Source organism: Rhinolophus sinicus, chromosome 13 (genome assembly GCF_057876585.1).
Source record: "Rhinolophus sinicus isolate RSI-liver-muscle chromosome 13, RSI-T2T, whole genome shotgun sequence".
Taxonomy (NCBI): Eukaryota; Metazoa; Chordata; class Mammalia; order Chiroptera; family Rhinolophidae; genus Rhinolophus; species Rhinolophus sinicus.
Window position 1 is genome coordinate 19,348,135 of NC_142513.1, and position 20,116 is coordinate 19,368,250.

Consider the following 20,116-nt stretch of genomic DNA (forward strand, 5'->3'; position numbering starts at 1 on the left):
TATGCGCCAAAACCCACACTCAGTGCTCAGGAAATATGACATATTTTCTTCTTCCGTATTAAATCTAAAGGCTGAAAGGTTAATAACAGTATTCCCCTAGAGAAAGAATTACGGACCCTTTTATAGGGCGTTCTCTGTATTTTGCAATATTTCTACTATTAACACGTATACTTTTGGAGTCAGAAAATAAAAAGAAAAGAATTAAACGAAAAACCAGAAAGAGAGAGAGCCTGTTAAGACTGAGTCTTCCCTCTGGAGGTGATGTTACTTCCCATTGGGATTTCCCCAGCACGGAACATTCACTTCCTCGAGTGACAATCTCCAGGTGGATATGAATGAAATGACTGCCTGCGATGAAGGAGGAAGGGTACAGGCTGAGAGAGCTGCCTCTGGGGCCCTGTGCCACCCTCCCAGCCAGGCCCGGGAGATACCTGATGGATGCAGAGGGGTTGAAATGGGAGCGGGGCCTGCAGGGGTCCTTACTGCTGCTCAGGTCCGAAGCGGCAATGAGGAGGTGGCAATTTGTCAGAGGCTTGTGATACCCATGGGCACCGCATTAAATAAAACCAAGCAACATGAAAAGGCTGCCACCCGTCAGCACTGGCTTCTTGCCCAAAGGTTTCACGTGCCACCATGGAGCCACAGACTGACATGCGGTTGTGGGCCGGGGATCACGTGACATGCCCAGAACTGCAGAGTAACAGCATCAGAAAGGAGACATGCCTCCCACTTGGACCACACTGATGAGTGCAGAGGCAGAGAGACCGCCCTGTAACGGGGCAGCCTCTGAGAGCCGGCTGTGAGCTGGCTCTCTTCCAGGCTTCGTCTCATTGGAGCTGCACAAGGGACAAATGGGACAGGTGGGCTTATTCTCCAGGCTGACGTGGCTGGCCAAGGTCACGGCCAGTGAGGTCGGGAATAGCTAGGACTAGGACCCAGGTCTGCTGGCTCATGGTCCCATGCTTTCCCCCCCCCAATCCTGCTACATCCCACGACCTCCAACTTGCTGTCAAGCACGTAACCAAAGCTACCGTTGCTCTGGATGTAGAAATAATAACAGCAGTCAGTATCAACCCCTCCCACATGCAAGGCACTTGACAATTGAAAGGATCCTTTTATAATCATCATTTCTCATGGACCTCACTGATCCGCGGTTGGTGAGGGGGAGCATAGAACAGTAGTAATTAACGTGGGCTTTGGACCAGAGTTTGAATCCCGGCTCCACTGGCTTGGGGACTTTGGGTTTGTTCCTTAACCTCTTTGAGAGATAGTTTGAGCCTGCAAAATGAGAGTAACACCCCCTACACCTCAAAGGCACTTTGAGAATGAATGGAGAAAATGCATGCCAAGGTCACTTGGGCACTGTGTTTGCTATATGGTAGACACTCAAGGGGTAGTGATGGCTCTCGTCAGTAAGGCTGTCACGACCAGACAGATGGGCAAACTGAGGTCTGGAGAAGGTAAAGAATTTGCCCAGGGAAACTCAGCGTGTAAGTAGTAGCAGGGCGCAGGCAGCCATTTACAGTGTTCAAAGAGAATTGGAAAATTTCACAGGTAGCTCCATACTAGATGAGTGAAAGACGGGTTTCCCTCAGACATCCCAACCATTTGAGGGTGACAGGGACAGGGTCCCCTCCCAGCAGGTCAGCCCTCCGTGTCCTTGTCCCCTCAGGAAGGAGAGGAGGAGAAAGGAGAAGGGAGAAGCAGCAGATCTTCATGGGCACCTCTCACGGTCTGTTTCTGAGTCTTTCTCTCGCCTGATTTTCTTTAATTGTTTAAAGACCATTAGCGTTCACTGTCGGCTTTATTTAGAATAGAGTAAAATTGGAAACTACTTTGAATGTCCATCAACAGAGGATTGGTCAAATTAACGAGGATTTACCCATTGCATTAATTATAAAAGTATTACATACCTATTGCGAACATTTTTAAGATAGATTTTATATATACTGACATGGAAAGATGTCGATATGTCATCAAGTGAAAAAATGCACGTTGTAAAACAATAATGCAATTTTTGATCCCATTCTGGAGTGTATGCTTATGTAAGCATAGAAAATATTCTGGAAGGAAACACACCACACTGTTATCATTGGCTACTTCTAGAGAGAGGATTTTGGTTGGGGAGCCAAGGAGAGAATACACTTCTGAATTACTAGGATTTTTCACATATTTCTTTTGTAATTAAAACTAAAGAAAAAATAAATATAATATTTTTTAAGATTTATTTTGGTCAGTCTTACGTCCCATAGTACCTGCTGTAACTCTATTTCTGTCTGTTCTCTTCCAATCTCTATCTATGGTCATACCTAATTTTACACCACTTTAATCTCAGGCTCATAATTTTCTGGGTTTTTTTTTTTCCATTTAACATTAACTGTATCAGAAATAGTTCCACATTATTTTATCATCATTATCAGAACAGCTAATATTCATGGGTGCTGTACTATGTGCTAATTACCATGCTAAGAGTTCTACATGCTTTAAATCATATAGTCTTGATGACAATCCTAAAAGAAGGTACTTGGGCTATTCACATTAGCGATGGGGAAACCAAGGCTTAAAAAGATGAAATGATTTGCCAACACCTCACCGTTAGTAATAACAGAAGCGAGACTTGGGCCCTGGCCTGTGTGTATCCCAAGCCCTTGTTGGGAACCTCTCTCCTCTGCTCCCCTCATGGATACTGAGTGGTAAGTGAGAAGAATCTGGCAAGTAGGGATGAGGAGACTCAGGTCCTGGGTCTTACCATTTGCATGACCTTGGACAAGTCACTTCCCCTCTGCTTTGTTCACTCAAAACAATTATTTCAGCAGACAAGCATTTGCAAATCACTGAGCTACATGCTGAGGATAGAACAATGAATAAAATATGAGCCCTGTCCTCATGGAAATTACAGCCTCGCCTGAGTCTCTTCATGCTCAGGAAGGCTCTAACCCCTGTCCCACCTCTGTCACAGGGACATGAATGAAATGAATAAAGGATGCAAAGCAACTTCACAAATGCACAGCTCCATATGCTGCAAGGTAAGTATTTCTGTGGCTGTTCACGGCTGCATATTACTTTACCCACTGGATGTTCCAAAATGTTCTCAATCATCTTGCTATTGTCAGGCACTTAGTCCCAATTTGATGCTATTATAGAGGAAGCTCTGATGGGGATTCATCCAAAGAAAATCATTCAAAAGACAAAAAAAAAAAAAAAAAGCCAGATATACAAATATGCTGCACAATCTTCGAATGACTGAAGGAAGACAGTCCTTCATCTTAAACTCACAAGGCCTCAAACTGAAGGCATGACCCTGGTGGCCCTCCACCGCCACCCCAAGCTGCTCCTTCCCCAACCAGCTGAGCCACCCACCACCCGAGGGGACAGACATCTTACTGTAGTTTCAACTCCTTCCTGCCCCAGCCTCCAGTCCACAGGGCTCGTTCTTTCCTGCAAGGCTGCGGTCCACATCCTCCTCATGGTTCTTACTGTAGCCAAAGGGACCTTCCCAAATAGTTCTGACAGGCCCCAGCGCATGACCCATGCCGACCAAACACCTGCAAAGGTTCCCGAAGCCTCCAGGCTCCTGTCAAGTGCAAACAACTGGGCCTGACATTTTAGAGAGATGGAGGGCGCATAGAAGTAATGTTTACTGAGTCCCTGTGAAGTGCCAGCACTGCGCCAGTCCACTACCTAAAACCACCAAACGTGGTCTCTATGAGATAGGTGTCTTTATTCACATTTTACAGAGGAGGAAACGGGCTCAGACCAGTGACGTGAGGTGCCCAAGGCCACGTGGCGAGTACACAGCAGAGCTAGAGCCTGGCTCTGGAGGATTTGAGAGCTTTGCCAGAGACCCAAACACAAGCTGACTTTCTGAGTCACCTCCCAGCGTCCCCAGCCCTCTGCACCATCCGCTCCATGCACACCAGACCACTTGTTCGTCTTCAAAGGCATCCCGATTTCCTTCCCCTCTGACTTGGGGAAGTGGGTTGCCCTTCCCCCCAAACTATCAAAATTCCACTTGGCCTCTGGTGCCCAGAAACCTTCTCTGATCACCAAAATAGGAACACATGTTTAGCATATGCATGGGTTTCCCTTTCCCCACCACCCCTGCAGGGACATGGCTCCTATCCACAGGGCCTGGATTTAAATCCCAGCTCCCCCATGACCTAGCTGTGCGACCTTGAGCACCTGCCTTCCCCTCACTAAGCTTCAGTTCCCTCAATCTGTAAAATGTGAATAATTCCCATCTCACAAGGTTTTGTGAAGATTGCATGAGTTGTACAGGTAAGCCCTTAAAACAGTGCCTGGCATGTAATAAGTGCTCAATAAATGCTGGTTGCTACTATTCTTATTCACAAGCCTCCCACCCACAAGGCAGTGGTGCCAGCCTGCTCTCACTCCAAGCCATCCACCTAGGCTCAGGTCCCCTTCACGCATGGCCCCCTCTACACAGTCCTAGCTGGTACCCTGCATGCTCACCCTTCTGTTTACTGGTCATTAGGGCCCTACCAAATGTGGGAGGGAGCGAGGGTCAGGGCCAGCCAGTCTTCCCTGGTAGCCAATGGGAGCAGAGATTCCAGAGCATCCCCACTTCTAGGGAAACCTGGCCAGGAAGCAGAAGGTCAAGGCCAACCCCTCTCTCAGGCCTCCCTGCTAGTACCTCTCTGCCCCTACCCCTCGGGAGCACTCAGGCCACAGAAGCACCCTGGCCTCACAGACCTGACAAACACACCTCTCCACCTGGGTCAATCCTGGCAAATCAGTCATCTGGCTCTGCTGGACACCAAGTCAGTGCTCCCAGACACTGCCCCAGGTACAATGTCATGGTAGAGAGAAGTGCCCTGGACTCAGACAGCCCCACCGTGTCCAGCTGTGTAACCTCAAGCAGGTGCCACAACCTCTCTGAGCCTACTTCCCACCTGTAAAAACTGGATAATAATAGCATCTACCTGACAGGGTTGCTGTGAGATGGTGCAAAGCACTTATCTATCACAGCGCATGGCATAGAGTAAGTGCTCAATTAACACTGTGACTCTGATTGTGTAATCATCGGTCTTCCTCCAAATAGAGAACATTATCCCCTTTCAGTCAATGGGGACACACAAGCCCAGAGATGTCCATGCTGGAGCTAATACAGACACTTCTCACCTCAGCCAGTCTAGTCAGGAGACCCTCTCCACTGACCCTGGAGGCTCAGGCCCAGAACAACCCCAGGCACGCAGCACCCTCTTGGCTCCGTACATTTCCAAGAGGGTCTAGTGCTACCATCTGCCTGTTGCCTCCACCCTGGTCCATTATCTGTGAGGCATCCTGGCGTCTCCTCCTCACCTTCTGGGAGCAAGGATTAGGAGGCCAATGTAAGGCCCCTCCTAAGCGTAGCCTTGGGCTCCAGGCTATAATGTCCACAGAGTTCTGGGTATGGGACAGCCAGCTGCAGCGCCAGAGAAGCAGGCATTTGGGCTGCAAGAACCCCAAACCAAGAGACAGAAGGCGTGGTACACTAGTACTGGCTTTCCCGCTTGGTTGCTATGTGACCTTGGGTAAGTCAATTTCCTCTCTAGACTTCATTCAACCTTTCAACATTTACCGAGTGAGGATTACAGGACCAAATATTGTTCTCATGTGAGTTCCGTGGAAGCAACCCAACACGAAGCTCCCAGAGCTGGGCCCAGAGAACTGCCATGTGGCCCAGGAAAGGTCTCAATAAGAACCCCTGCACTGATCTCCTCCAGGACTGCCTTGAGGTGCCCCTCAAGGGACCGTACCCTGCACACCACAAATACTGTACGTGGTGTCCCAGCCTATGACCTCAGGCTGGCCAGCAGAAGCCAGCTCCATCCCTGCGTAGAGCTGGCAGAGCCTCCCTGGGCCACGGTAGCTCAGAAAGGAGGCTGGCACAGGCTGCCTCTGCTGCAGGCTCCATTTGGAAGAATGGGTGGGCAGGCGGGCACACAGCCACTTCTATTCTCCATACCCTTGCCCAGGACAGGCAGCACGAGTCTTCCAGGAGCTTCTGAGGGTACCACCCCAGTCCCCAGCTCTCAACCTGGCCCAACTGATGCTGATTCTGAAAGAATCCTAATGCTGGGGGCTGGTGGGGAGCTGGAGCAGCTGGACCCCACATGGCCCCAGAGAAGCCATAAATCCAGCCCTCTTATGCTCCCACCTTTGGCAGCACAGGAGGCACAGTGCAGTTCCAGAAGTGACGGCAGGTACACGTTGCCGTGTCACCCCCCACCAATGCATCCTCAGAGCTCCGGAGGGAAATGAAGGACCACGGCTGGCCTCTGAGGGAGACCAGCATCCTCAGAACTCCCTTCCTATTCTTGGTCCAGCCCCTCAAGGTCCGCAGAGACCATCCTGGGCCATAGCTCTGCCTGGCCGTGGCCTCAATACCCGGTCAGTACCCTGGTTGATATAGTCACTTGGCCCCTGCTATCCCCAAGACCCCAGCCTCTTGGACCCCAGGGATCCCCGCCTCTTGGGTCCCAGAGATCCCCAAGTGTGAAGGTGCCAGACACAACTGGGAGGTGCGAGTCCTCTCTCTCTAATCAGTGGGGGGCAACGGCTGCCAAAACAACACCAAGCAAGAACCACAGAGGTCCTGGGGCTAAGGCCCATCCCCCAGCTTTGGTATACTTGGAAGGGGGGCTGGATGGGAAGCAAGCCTGGAGTAGGGAAAGGTCTGTAACCAGGGGGTGAGGGAGAGGGCAGAAGCTCCCCAGCACCCCTGCCTCCAGCCAAGCCAAGGAACTGCCTTGCAGCATCTGGAGCAGGACTGGAGAGACCCAGAGAGCCCTCCACCTCCACGGAGGCGGCAAAAGTGGTCTCGGAGAACAGAGTGGACCAGCCGGGGACAGCCCAGCACCCAGCAACCTTCATCCCTCCAGCAAGCACCCATCAGTCCACCGCCTTCCTGCCTCTCTCTCTCCAGGCCTTAGGGAGGCTGCAGAGCGGGGAGGTTGGGAGGTACCAGCAAGGACCACCCCCATACTGGCCAGGGGTCCAACAGCCTGCAAAGTCAGTTCCTCCCGGTCTGGCCCCCAGGATTCCGCTGGGGCTGGAGTCCGGGGCTGGAGCCCGCAGCTCCCCCCACCAACCCCCGCGTGCCATCTAATCTCCCCCATTGCCTACCTGGGCCTGGGGGTCCCCATCTCGGGTAGGCTGGGCGAGGGACGGCCCCTCAGCTCCTGCGGGTGGCAGGCCGCGGGGCGGGGCAGGCGCGCCGGGCAGCCCCGGGCTCTGCGGAGCAGCCTGTTCCACGACACCCCCGCCCGCTGATGGATGCCGACTGCAGCAGCGGCGGCGGCGACTCGGCGTGCGCCGGGGTCTGGGCGCTGTGCCCGCAGCCCCGGGCCTGGCGCCCGACGCGCGGCCAGCCCCCGCCCCCGCCCCCGCCCAGCCCGCGCCCAGCCCAGGGGCGGCCTCCGCGCGCCTGCCTGCTCCCTCGGGCCGCCCTGCCCCTGCCTCCGCCTCCTCTCTGCTGGTCTCCCTCTCCCTCTCCCCTTCTCTATCGCTCAGGCTCCCAGGCCACCTCCTCCCCGGGCTGCCACAGCGGCAGTTCCCGGAACAGCGCCGGACCATGCATCAAAAACCAACTGTTCCGCGGCTGCTGCCTCCAGCCCAGCCCAGGCCAGCCTCGGCCCTCCTAGCTGAGCCAACCCCTCTTGGGGGCTCAGCAGGGAGAGAGGGAAGGGGAAGAGAAGGGGGGAGGATCCCTGACTCAGAAGAGGTGACTCAGCCTCAGTGGGCCTTCCAGCCCACCGAGCCGGATACCCTCACCTCCCAGGCAGCACAGCCGGGCAGTCTGTCACCCTGGGACTCAGGGCTTCTCCCCCATCAGGAGGAGGTATGTGCAAATGTCTCCTGGGATCCTGTGTGTCTCTGAGTGTGTGTGTGTGTATACATTTGTCCATATGTGCTTCGGTGACAGTGACTACACATAACAGTGGGGATTGGGCCCGTGTACAAACGTGTTTCTCTTCTGGATATGTGTGAGTACATCCTGGGCCCGCACCGGGCTCCAGGAAGTTGGTGGTCGGGGCCAACGGGCCTAGGGCACCAAGGTCATGGGTCAAACCCAAGCAAAGCCCTGTATCTCCCCTCTAGCAGCACTAATTCAAAAGACTGGTCCCAACCACTGCACTTCCATTTTAGTGGATCAATAGGCCGGGACCTGAAGCAGCAAAGGACTCTGGGAGACAGAGGGCCTGGGTTCCAGTCCAGCTCTGCCACTGGCTCTTGCCAGCACCTTTGGGCAAGTTGCTCTCCTGCTCTGGGCTTCAGTTTGTGAACGATGAAAGAAAGGTTGTACGTGCCTATCTGTAGGAGTCCCAGTTTGTGGGGAAGGCCTCAGAGAAAATGGTGGGTAATCCACAACATGATTCCCAAAGATTTCTACCCATGGGTCTGCATTTGCAGCCCACATAACCCTTATTCCCTAACCATCCCCACCCCCTGGCATCCACATCTATTCTTTCAATTCTTCAAATGATTCCTCAGTGCCTTCTATGTGCCAGCCACAGTTCTAGGCACCACAGAATCCACTGCACTCGAAACCACAGAGGCCCAAAGCTGGGAAGCAGCCCAGATGTGAGCAGAGCCATGCGTCCCCCCATGCTGCCATCCCCTCACTGGGTTGTTTCCCTGTGTCAAACTCACCAGTATCCATCTCTACTCCCACCTTCCAGGGACAGGTAACTCCTCCCCATTCCTCCCTCCCAAGTGGCTGTTCCATCCTGGTGACCTTACAGCCTAGGACCTACCACCAACCCTTGGGCCTCCACAGAAAGAGCCTACGCCCTCTCCCCGGTACCCCTCAGAGAATCCAAGATAGCAACTGTGTCCCTTCTCCCCACCCCCAAACCAAGCCTTCTCTTTTCCAAGTTAAACACGACAAACTCCTTCACCAGATGTTCCCAAGACACAGCTTCCGGTCCTGTTCCTGTCCCTCTGTCCACTAGGCTCAGGAGTGGGCAGAGAGCAGAAGGAAGCCAGCTCCTCCTAATCCCAGAGAACGCGCTGCCCCTCTAGACAGAAGAGGCAAAGATGGACAAATCAGCCCAGGGCCAATTCACAGAAGGACCAGAGTCCTGCTGGGCAGACTTCCTTACAGATTTCCTCTGGTGCCTTTGGTCTTTCTAGTCCCCTGCCTCCCCAATTCAGTTCTTCCCAGGAACTCCCCAGGCCCTCGGGGTATGGCCTTGAGGAAGTCACTTTGCCACTGGGGGGTGCTCTGAGTTCAGTTCACTATACATTTAGTCAAATAAAGGAGTGAAAGCATCAGAAAACTCAGGTGTTACACCAGATGAACTTACTGTTTCATATGCACATCTGCTGAGAGATTCCTGACTGCCTGCCTTTAAGTATTTTTATTCCAAATTGACTCTCAACCTCCTCCGCTCTCTGGCTTTCCCAACCCTGGGCTCCTGTGGCAGGACAGAGCTGCACGGCCAAAGCCTTCCTAGTTCAACTCTCCTTTCCTGGACCCTCCTCCCCTCCCTTCCTTCCCCCAGGCAGGAGCCCTCCCCCTCTTCCCCAGGGGCAGAGCCACTTTCCCACCCCCCTCAGCTGGATGGAGCCTCTCACTTTCCCAGACAAATCCAGGCTACATTCCAAAGACCAAGGCAGGACGTTCCCAGACATCATTCTGGATTTATACCCAAAGGGCCCAATTCACTTCAGGTCAGTGGGACCACACAGAAAAATCGGGCTTCTTCTACTATTGTTATTTCTGTGTCGTCATTATTATTATTATTGACTAACATTTCTATTAGCACTTTCCAGTTTGCAAAGTATTTGCACGTGCAATCTTCACATCTCATAAGAGACACGATCACCCTTCAATTTATAAATAGGCAGGCTGAGTCGCAGAGTGGTGAGTGACTTGTCCAAGGTTACACTTGCACAGTGACACTGGCTCTCTGAACCAGACACTTTCCACTCTGCCCTACAATAACTTTTTCTAGAGATATCTAGTTTGGGGGTAGGGGGTGGGTTGGGGGCACTCTCTGAAGTACACATGGCCCCTACAGGCATCAGGTGAAATCACTACCCCAGTTACTTGGCCGCCTTCATTCCCCAGGCAGGGAAACTGAGGCAGGGGGCCAGCACACAGCTCTAGCTCATGAAAGCCACCGTGGAGAAATGCTAGAAGGAAGAGGAGTACTCCCAATGAACAGGGGCTCTTCAGTTCCCTTAGTGCTGAATTCTGCTTCCAGCCCCAGCTCTAGCACTTCTTTCTGTGTTACTTGACCTCTCTGAGCCTCACCTGTAAAATGGGAAGAATTCTTCCTGCCCCACTTCTGTTACTGGGTTGCTGTGATGGGATGTCAGCAAGTGCTGGCAGAAGAGAAGGGACAGGACCCTTCATCCCCTCTCTGGTCTGCCTCTAAGGTAGGAGAAATTCTCTCCTCTTACATTTTAACTGCAGGGAACTTGGTGCAAAAGTGCCCAGGATATAGGAAAGCCAGAAAAAGGATGGAAATGATTCACTCTGTTGGCCGGGAAGGCAAAGGACATAGTGTGAGCCACAGCCCCCCAAGGCCACCAGTGTGGCAGAGACTAAACCAAACACTTCAGGCAACGCCCCTCCCACCCCCACCCCCTTATATCTTTTGAATGAGAAAACCAAGGTCCTAAACAAAGCAGACACTTGTCAAAGTCACCCCATGTAGTCAGTGGTCTCTGACTCCCAGCTACCAGGGGCCCCTTGATTCCTGGGTGGGCAGAGAGGATAACAGCACTCCTAGCCCAAGGATTTAATCTTTCATTCGGAAAACAGTTGATATTCACACTGAACTTGGGCCTTGGGGGAGGGGCGAGGACTTGGGTAGCCTCTGCCCTTGAATTCACAATCAGTGGGAAACATGGCCCATAAACCAGTATATGGGAGACCACTGTTAAGAGGAATCGCCATCATTTTCTGAGCACTTACTCCGTGTCCGGCATCAGACATACATTCCTTTGCTTAATCCTTACAGAATTCTCCAGCATCGAAATGATTAACTCCTTTCACAGTGGAAGTAATGGAGACTCGAAGGGGTTCATGAATTCCCAAAGTTCGCCCAGCTAATAAATGGCAGGGCCAGGTCTGTCTGAGGCCAAGCCCTGAGCTTCCATCCTTATGCTGTTCTCCCTGCCTCTGGGACTGTGGCAACCCTGATGGTCACCACTAGCCACGGGTGGCAACTGAGCACTTGAAAAATGGCACCTGAAAAGGGAGATGTGCCGTAAGTGTAAAATTCTCATAGATTTTGAAGATTCAATTAAAGAAATGTAATATAGCTCATTAATAACTTTTTATTGAAATGATAACATTTCAGATGTACTGGGTTAAAATAAATCATTAGAATAATTTCATCTGGTTCTTTTTGCTTTTTTTTAATGTGGCTACGAGAACATTTCTTAATTACATATGTGGCTCACATGCGTAGCTCACATTATATTTCTTTTGGTCAGCACATGTTTAGATACTCTGAAGTCCTAACCAGCCCCTAGGGCTCAGAAAAGGCTTCCTGGAGGGGGGAACGCATAAACTGAGCTAGGATAAAGGCAAGATCAGGAGAAGAGGGTATTCCAGGGCAAAAGATCCACGGGGCGTCTGGTTTTGGCCCCAGTGGGCTGCAGGGCCTGGGTGGGCTGAGCTGAAGCCCCAAGCAGCTCAAAGCTGGGCCATCCTCCGGAGGAAGCTACCAGAGCCAAACTTTCCAGAGCAGCGTGACCCACAAGCCTGGGAAGTTCTGCCAGGCAAGGCTGTTCTCACCAGTCCTTGACTCTGGAAGGCACTACAAGGCAGCTATGTCTAGGTGGAGGGAGGGGGCAGGGTGGACAGGTGGTAACACCCACCTGGCAGGGACCTCTCCCCTAAGCTGCCTCCTTCCGTCTCCTCCAGGAAGCCTCCCAGAGCACTGCAGTCCCCAGGGATCTTCCAGCCCAGACCGTGGGAACCATATGTTCCTGCATTAGGTCATATTGTAGCGGGGAATGATGACGGAGCTGCACAGTGGGTCACACGGGACAAAGCACTTTTCCACACCTAGTATTGTGGTGGTGGAGAGCCAGAGGGCAACAGTTACCTCTGGGGAGGGGGCTACAGGCAAGGATGGGGGAGGTTCATTCATCAGTACAGGAGCTGCATGACCTTGGACAGGGCATTAACCTCTCTGAGCCTCAGTTCCCGAATCTCCAGGAGCTAGTCCTGCTCTGCTTCCTCAGTGGAAGAACCTTCAGGGATAAAGCAAACACCTCAGCCTGACTCTCCGGACTGTTCACAGCCTGGTCTTACCTGGCTCTTCAGCCTCATGACCTCAGGCTCTGTGTGGGTAGCTCTGTCAAACTGGAAGGTTCTGGGCCTCCAAGGGCACAACATCTGCCTCTCTGCTTTTGCACATGTTCTTTTCTCTGCCTGGGAGATCCTCTTTCCAGAGGCCAGGGGGGCAAGCCAGAGTCAGGAGTTCACCAGGATGCCAGGACATTCCTAAGGCTGAGTTCTCCTGACTCTGACTCCACCTCTGCTACTCTGCTCAATGGATCCCCACGCTCTGGCTGCCCCTGGGAAATCAGCCCTCCCCTAGGAGATCTGGGAGCCATACTCGTGGGGCCTTGAACACGAAAGATCTGGCCACTTTCCCCCTGAATACAGATGTCCACACAGCCACCCAGCCGGAGCCTGGAGTATCAGCTGAGATTTGCATCATCACAGCATCACAGATTCCGTGCAGTCAGAAGAGACCTTAGAGAGCATCATACAGAGGCTGGGAGCTGTGAGAGACAATGGGAAAAAAAGCTCTGCGGGTACGTCTGTGGCCCGTGTGTCAGAAGATGCTGCAGCAACAGCATTAATCAATATCGTCACAGAGAGCACTTGAGACCACATTACGTGCTGGCGCTGTGCCGAGCAATTTGCATACATTTTTGGTTTTTAATTTCGTACTGCTCTATAAGGCAGAGATGACATATTCCACCTTGATTTTACAGGGAAGTAAACTGAAGCCCAGAACAGTTAAGTCACTAGTCTAATTACATACTGCTAGTGGGTAAGGGGGCCAGGATTCAGTCCCAGACATGCCTGACTATAGAGCCTGGGTTTTCCACCATTAATCCTGGATCGTTTGCTTTCTTAACACACATTTACTGTGGAGATGCTGACTGTGTTTTAGTTCTTGTCTGGGGGTAGTTACACAAGTTATGTGTAAACTTATGATCGTGTACTTTTCCGCATTTATATAACTTCAATAAATTTTATTTTTTTTAAATGCTTTTGTCCCAGAGATGAATCCATGCTAGAGATTTTTGGGGTGTAACGTATTCTTAGTATTAGAGTCTGAAGCCAGAAAACTGTTTATTTTCTCTTTTCAATCATCTTTTCATGTCCACAGAGACTGATCTAAAGAACTCATAACCCACTCCCCACCCCCACCCGCCGCAAGCCAGACGCAGCAAAATTTCACCTGCTATCTGTCCATTGTTCAGATCACAAACATTTTCTTACAGTTGCATTCCCAGCCCCGGTGCCGCCCAGCCAAAACACCATTTCCAGAAGCTGCCACCTTGTCCTCATCCAGCCATCTGTGGAGACCAGACGGCTAGCCCAGCCGCTGCCTCACCGGGTAAATCCCAGCTTCATGAGGCGGGCCAGGCAGCAGCATCTGGACGGTCCCCTCTCCTCGTACCAGGCCAGGCTCGGCCGAGAAGCCGCCTATGTGTGTAAACACAGCCTTCTGCTTGGGCAGCTCCTGCTGGACTCGCCTCGCCAACTGGGCCCTCTGTGGCTTTTATCTTTCTGCCCAAAAATAACCATTGGCTTCGATGGTGCTCTGGGCATGAATCGGACGACTCTCATGAGAGCCTGTGGCAGCTTGAGAACAGGAAGGGCATGTTCTCCATCTCTGTTTCCCCAATGCACCAGGGCAAAGGATGGTGGGATTTAGTGAGCTCCTTTGTGTGCCTGGAAGGACCTGTGCTCCCGAGCAAGGGCTCACTGGGAAACAGTCACAGTCTCCGAAAGCTCACTGTTTAGGGAAAGAAACATAACACCCACACCAGCCAACAGCCACAGAAGGCAAAAAGTACTAGAGGTTGTAAGAAAAGGATAAAGCACTTTGGGAGTTCAGAGGAGAAAAAGATCAGAGGGAAGCAGATGTCACAGAAAGTTCCAAGGCAGAGGTAGCATTTGAGTTGAGCATCAAAGACAGAGCAAAGGACAGTCTAGACAGAGGAGATCGCATCAAACAAGGGTTGCGAGGCGCAGGAAAGACTCAGGAAATACCTCGAATGGCCCGGAGCCTGGGCTGAGGCTGAGGCTGGGGCTGGAATGGCATATGGTGCCCATGAGAGCTTCGGCTAGCATACCAAGCGGTTCCCTGCACTGTCTAGCAACTGGCTGCACGGGACTATTTCAAGTTTAATTTAAATTGAGAAAAGGTAAAATTCACAGCCACATGTGGTTAATAGACGTGCAGGTAGATAACTTTTCCTTCCCTACAGACACTTCTACTGGACAGCACCGGTACACACGGCAGAGAATCCAGAAGGCACTGAGCCGAGGCGTGACATGATCAGAGCTGGGCTGTAGGAAGATTAGTTTGTCCCCAGTGAGGAGCAGGTGGCAGGAGGGTGGGTGAGGCCTGCACCCAGGGGGAACACTGCAAAGATACAGGCAAAATCAACCACCACCTCTCTTCCCTCTGTTCACTCTTCCTATGGATAAGCAGGAAAGCAGAGGGTCATGGTTCCACCAGTGGGCTCCCTGGTCCAGCAGCGTCACCTGGGATGTCCTTAGTGCGCAAGTCCTCGGGCCCCACCCCAGACCCGCTGAATCAGAAACTGGGGGTTCAGAGTAGCCGCTTGTGCTTCCGTCAGCCCTCTCATGACTCTGAGGCACACTCCAGTGTGAGATGGCCAGCACAGAGTTTAATTTAAGGTCACCAGGACTTCATGTCGCAGCTCAGCCATTTACTAGCTGTGCTTAATCTCGTCGTGCCTCAGTTTCCTTATAAAGCCCTATGTGGCTGTTACAAAGATTAAAGGAGTTAATACATGCACATTTCTTAGAATTGAGTGCCTGGCACACAGGAAATGCTCAATGAATGTTAGCTATCATTTTTAACCCTTATGTGTCACTTTATCTAAACTCCTATGGTACCAAGTTGAATTCCAGCGACATACAGTGGACCAGCATCTGTCTCTTATCATTAGCTGTGCCCTCCTGCTTGTCCATCATATAATTGGCTTGGCCCACTCCCCCATAGCACCATTTACTTTTCTCTAGGCCCAGTGTCAGAAGGGGCAGGGGCACTTCCTGTGTCAAGGGGGCATTTCTGCCAGGGGAGAATAGCAAGGCACAAGAGGTGGATTTAATGTCTTGAGCTAACATGCCCTCTCAGGGAGTGAGTCAGGAGATGTCCCATCAGTCTTGGGAACATGCCCCAAGACCACCTGGGAACAGGAATGTCTGCAGGTGAGTGCTCAGCTGCTCACTGCCATTGAAAGCCTGAAGCGTCTTCAGTCAGATCCATGCCAGCCAAGAGGGCATGGGAAACAGTATCTGGAGTTCTGCCTCCTGCAGGTAGCTGGATCCTGATTCAGGGAACCAGCCAGGGGTGGACGGTGTCAAGACACCTGGAGTTTGATTTTGGCTGTGAGATCGCAGGCAAACGTCTTCCTCTCTGGATTCGATTTCCTCACCTATAATGTGAGGGGGTTGGACTAGTATGGTTCTTAACCTTTTATGGGTCATTGTTTCCTTTGAAAATACAATGAACACCACAGAGCTTCTCCCTGGAAAAATGCACATGGGCACACAGTTCATACATACACATCCACAAGACCTCACTATAATTTCAGGCACCAAGAGACATCGCGAAGCCCATGCAGATGTCACCCCCTGGGGCCATGGACACTTGGTTAAGACGCCTTCGCTGGATGGTTTCTAACCATCCATGATAAGAAGTCAACTGTATTTGCGTCTAATTTAAAGGATCCCTAAGGATGAGATTTGAAATGGGCTGCCCTAGGATTCAATTGTTCATCAGCTAGATGCTATGCACCCCTCCCAGGGCCTGCCCCCACCCTGTCATATTGCTTCTCCAGTCTCCCTCCCCTTCCTGATCTCCCCCTGCTCAGCAGGGAGTTGAGCACATAGTCCTGAAAGATACTCCTGCCCCCACCAGCTGTCTCTGCCGCTTCCCAAAGAGTAGACAGATTGTCCCCAGCTGACAGAGGGCAGAAGAAGAGGGGCCCGGCCTGCCTCTCATTTCCGCACTCCATATCCCTGATCCAGATGCCAACCCAAAGAGAGACTCCCGGATGGCACCCGTCACCCCCGACACACACACGCACACACACGCACACACGCGTGCGCACTTGGCCCCCCTCACTTAGCCACAGCCAAGGGACTGTGCCTCCAGATACTTGGTGGTGCGGTCACTCAGAAGAGGCAAGAGGTATTTTCAGAGGCTGAGTGACAGGACGGGTGCGAGCTGCTCCACTCTGTCAGAGCTACTGCTGCCACCACCAGCTCTGATGAATCACTACCCACTGTGTGAATGCACACGTCTGTGGGCTGGCCAGGGGCGCTGCGCCGGCTTCAAGAATGAATGCCTTAGACTGGGGACTATGCTGAGCACACCAGGCTGCGCCCAGGATCACACCAAGGGCGAGACGGCGAGACCACCCTGCCTGAGCCAGCGCAGCCTACCAGACCAACAGCCCAGCCCACCAGCACATCCTCCCCTGACGAGTACAAGCCAGACTAGCACAGCCCATGCCGGGTAAGCCCCTCCACCAGGCCGCCCAGGGGCCCCTCTCTACAAAAGTCCCTTTAGAGTGGCTATCATTACCTCTCTCCCATCCCCACTCCACGTGAGTGAGCCTCCTACCCCCCCCCCCCACTCCGCCAGTAATCAAGGCAATGAGAACACAGTAAATCGGACAGGCTTGGACGGAGTCAATGCAGTGATCAACTGGTCTCATCTTTCTAGAGGGCACTTTGGAAAAGTGCAGGATAAGTCTTAAAAGTGTGCACTCCTTTTAACCCAGAAATTCCTCTTCTACTAATTTTTCCTGCAGGAATAATGGATATACACAAAGATACAGCTATAAGCTATACACAGAGCGATAGCTATACGAACATTTGCCTGTGGTATACAAGAGTTTGTCTTGTACATCAGAGTGAAGTGGAACTAATATAAATGTCCAAAAATAGTGGCCACATTATAGTCAAGCATACATATCCTGATATACTACACAGCTGTTAAAATATAATGTCATGGCTTTATATGCTTCTATGTAATAATGTTCATAACAAACTGAGTGAAAAAAGCAGGTACAAAATGCTATAAAATATGTGCTGTGTTTCCCCAAAAATAAGACCTAGCCGGACCATCAGCTCTCATGTGTCTTTTGGAGCAAAAATTAATATAAGACCTGGTCTTATTTTAATAGAATATAAGACCCGGTCTTATTTTAATATAAGACCCGGTTTTATTTTAATATAAGAAACAGTCTTATATAATATAAGACCCAGTCTTATTTTAATATAATATAAGACCTAGTCTTATATAAGACCCGGTCTTATTTTAACATAAGACCGGGTCTTATAATATGATATTATATAACATAAGACCCGGTTTTATTTTTTTGCTCCAAAACACACAGTAGAGCTGATGGTCCAGCTAGGTCTTATTTTCGGGGAAACATGGTATATGTGTGAACATACACAGAAAAAACTAATCTGGAAGGAAATACATGTATACCCCCAAAAATGTTCCCAGTGGTTGTTCTGGGATAGTGGAATTATTTCTTTTGTGCTTCTTTGGGTTTTGTTTTGTTTCACTGCTTATTTTCTGGCGTGTGTGTGTGTGTGTACATATATTATTTATACAAGAAAAACAACAAGCAAGGCCCATTACCCTCGTCTCACAGCTTCTGGCCTGAATCATTCAAAGCCCTTCCTGGCATCTCATTAGAGACCTCACCCCTTCAGCCACCACTCTTATCAAGTCTCCCTCTGGCTTTGAACTTTGCTGGCCTTCTCAGTTGCCCCCTGCAGTTTCACTAATTGGGGGCCCCACTGCCAATGCCCACAGCCCTCTGACACAGGCCTCCACAGTGGAAGTCCCACCTCCAGGGCTCCGTGTCCATGAGCCTCATCCTGACGGAGAGAGTCCAATCCTCCCATGTTACAGTAAGGGAAATAATTATTACAATAAAGATAAGAGTGGTAGTAAATCTTCAGATTTATACTTTGTCTTCCCTTTTCTAGAGAACTTTAAATACACATTTCACTTAACCTTCGCAATGGCCTGTGAGACAGGCATTCTTACACCCATTGTATAGATGGGGAAACTAAGACCCAGAAAGTGCAATAGCACAACACTTGCAAAAGTTTACACAGTGAGTTAGGATTCGAACACAGATCTTACTTTGGCATATAAGGAGTTAAAGGGAAGAAACTCACACTGGAGCCATATTCTACAGAGCCCTTCCTCCCAGAGGAGCTCACAGTTGCTACACCACCATCCCCTGCCCAAAACCCCACAAAAGCCCATCTAGGCCCACATGCTCTCCACACTAGCCCATCATTCCCTCCCAGCTCTGGCAGTGGGTCCTTGCTGCCTCCTGGGGTCTCCTAGCAACAAGACATCCTACAGTGCCACTCTCTCTACCTCTGGGCTCTTCCAGCTGAGGCCTGTCTCATGGAGGGAGGATGCAGCCAGTAGGTTCCTCTCATGGGGGTTATAGCACCCACATGGAGGGGGGAAGGGAGGAGTGGAGACGGAATCAGCCTGCATGGCCCCACTCTGGGCCTGCTTCCAGCTCTACATTTGGGGCACTGGCTTTGGCTGCACTGTCCTTTTCTTGAGCTTCTGACTATCTGCTGACTGGGACAAAAAAAGAAGCTGAATCCTAGGGCTTGAATGGTAGTCATTTCCAATTTACTTTTATACTTTTGAAATACATGGAATCTTCCCAACAGAATATTAATATTAAAAACAGCAATAATAAAAGTACCAGCAACAAAAAAGCTACTTTATCTTTATTCAATGCTCACAACCACCCCCCTGAAAAGTAAGAGTTAGTACCCCATTTTACAGATGAGAAAACTGAGATGTAACTTGCCTAAAGACACCTAGCTAATGAATAGCAGCACAAGGATTTGAACAAGTGCATCTGACACCAAAGTATACGCTCTGACCACTGGACCACAGTGCATGTCTTAGAAATCATCTGATCCTACCCCCTGACCACACAGATGGGGAAACTGATACCCAGAGAAGAGAAAGGATTTGTAATTAACCAGCATGTGTTTATTTCCTGAGCAACTACTATGTGTGATGCACTGAGCTAGTTCTGTCAACGATAAAATGTTTCTACTTCCGTGCTATTGGATAGATGGGCGATGAGGACAGATTGATAATTTCAAAACTGAGCAATGGGTTCATGGAAGTTCATTATACGAGTCTCTACTTTTCTGTATGTTTGAAATTTTCCATAATAAGAAAGGTTAAAGAAAAAAGGACAACAGAAAGATGGCTGATGAATATGTAAATTTTAAGTCTGGCTTGAATTTAGAGAATCAGTAAAGCCACCCAAACTTAGGGTGATAGTTCTGATAGTTCTTAGGGTGAAGGTCAGAAAAACTTGTTCTGATAGTTTTGAAGGTCAGAAAAAGGCAAGTGTACTGGAAACCACTTAGCAGCCTCTCTTTCTCCATCTTTCTATCAAATTTTCTGCCTCTGTGTTGTTGCTGGGAAACCCGAGAGCCAGGAGAACCCCAGTCTGGCTGGCTAGGCCCTCATCTTTCCCACATGGCCCCTCTGACGGGGAGCTGATCTATTAGGTGGGCTCTCTGTGGATCCACCAGCCACGTAACAACAGAATGACATCCCATCAGCTGCTGGAAGAGATGCAGCTATAGATCCAGAGAACTCCGATTAGAAAGCAAATTCTAGAACTCTGTCGGTAGGTTTCCAACTCACAAAAACTTCTAGCAGTCAGAGGGCCTTTACTCGGTTCTCAAAGTTCCCAGAGAGGGAAAACACGGTTTTTCAAGACAGCGAACACACACAAGGCAGGAGAAAGGAGGGCAATGCCAGCATGAATGAGAGGGAAACAACAC

The 20,116-nt window shown here is 50.7% G+C and overlaps 1 protein-coding gene and 1 long non-coding RNA gene across 16 annotated transcripts in view; one reads left to right on the plus strand and one right to left on the minus strand.

Annotated features, from left to right (window-relative positions):
- The window catches only part of EPB41L1 (erythrocyte membrane protein band 4.1 like 1), a 117,282-nt gene that overhangs the window by 60,492 nt on the left and 36,674 nt on the right, over positions 1-20,116 (minus strand). The window contains exon 1 of one of the 15 annotated variants that reach the window (XM_019732858.3): positions 7,129-7,333. The exons of the other annotated variants lie outside the window; for them this stretch is intronic. The gene's annotated coding sequence lies outside the window, so the exon portion shown is untranslated. Of the gene's footprint in view, positions 1-7,128; positions 7,334-20,116 lie in introns of those variants that run through there. 15 annotated transcript variants of the gene reach the window in all.
- Positions 7,573-11,355, plus strand: LOC148756025 (uncharacterized). Its single transcript, XR_016018192.1, has 2 exons — positions 7,573-7,843; positions 10,977-11,355. It is a non-coding gene; the product is annotated as an uncharacterized LOC148756025 (long non-coding RNA).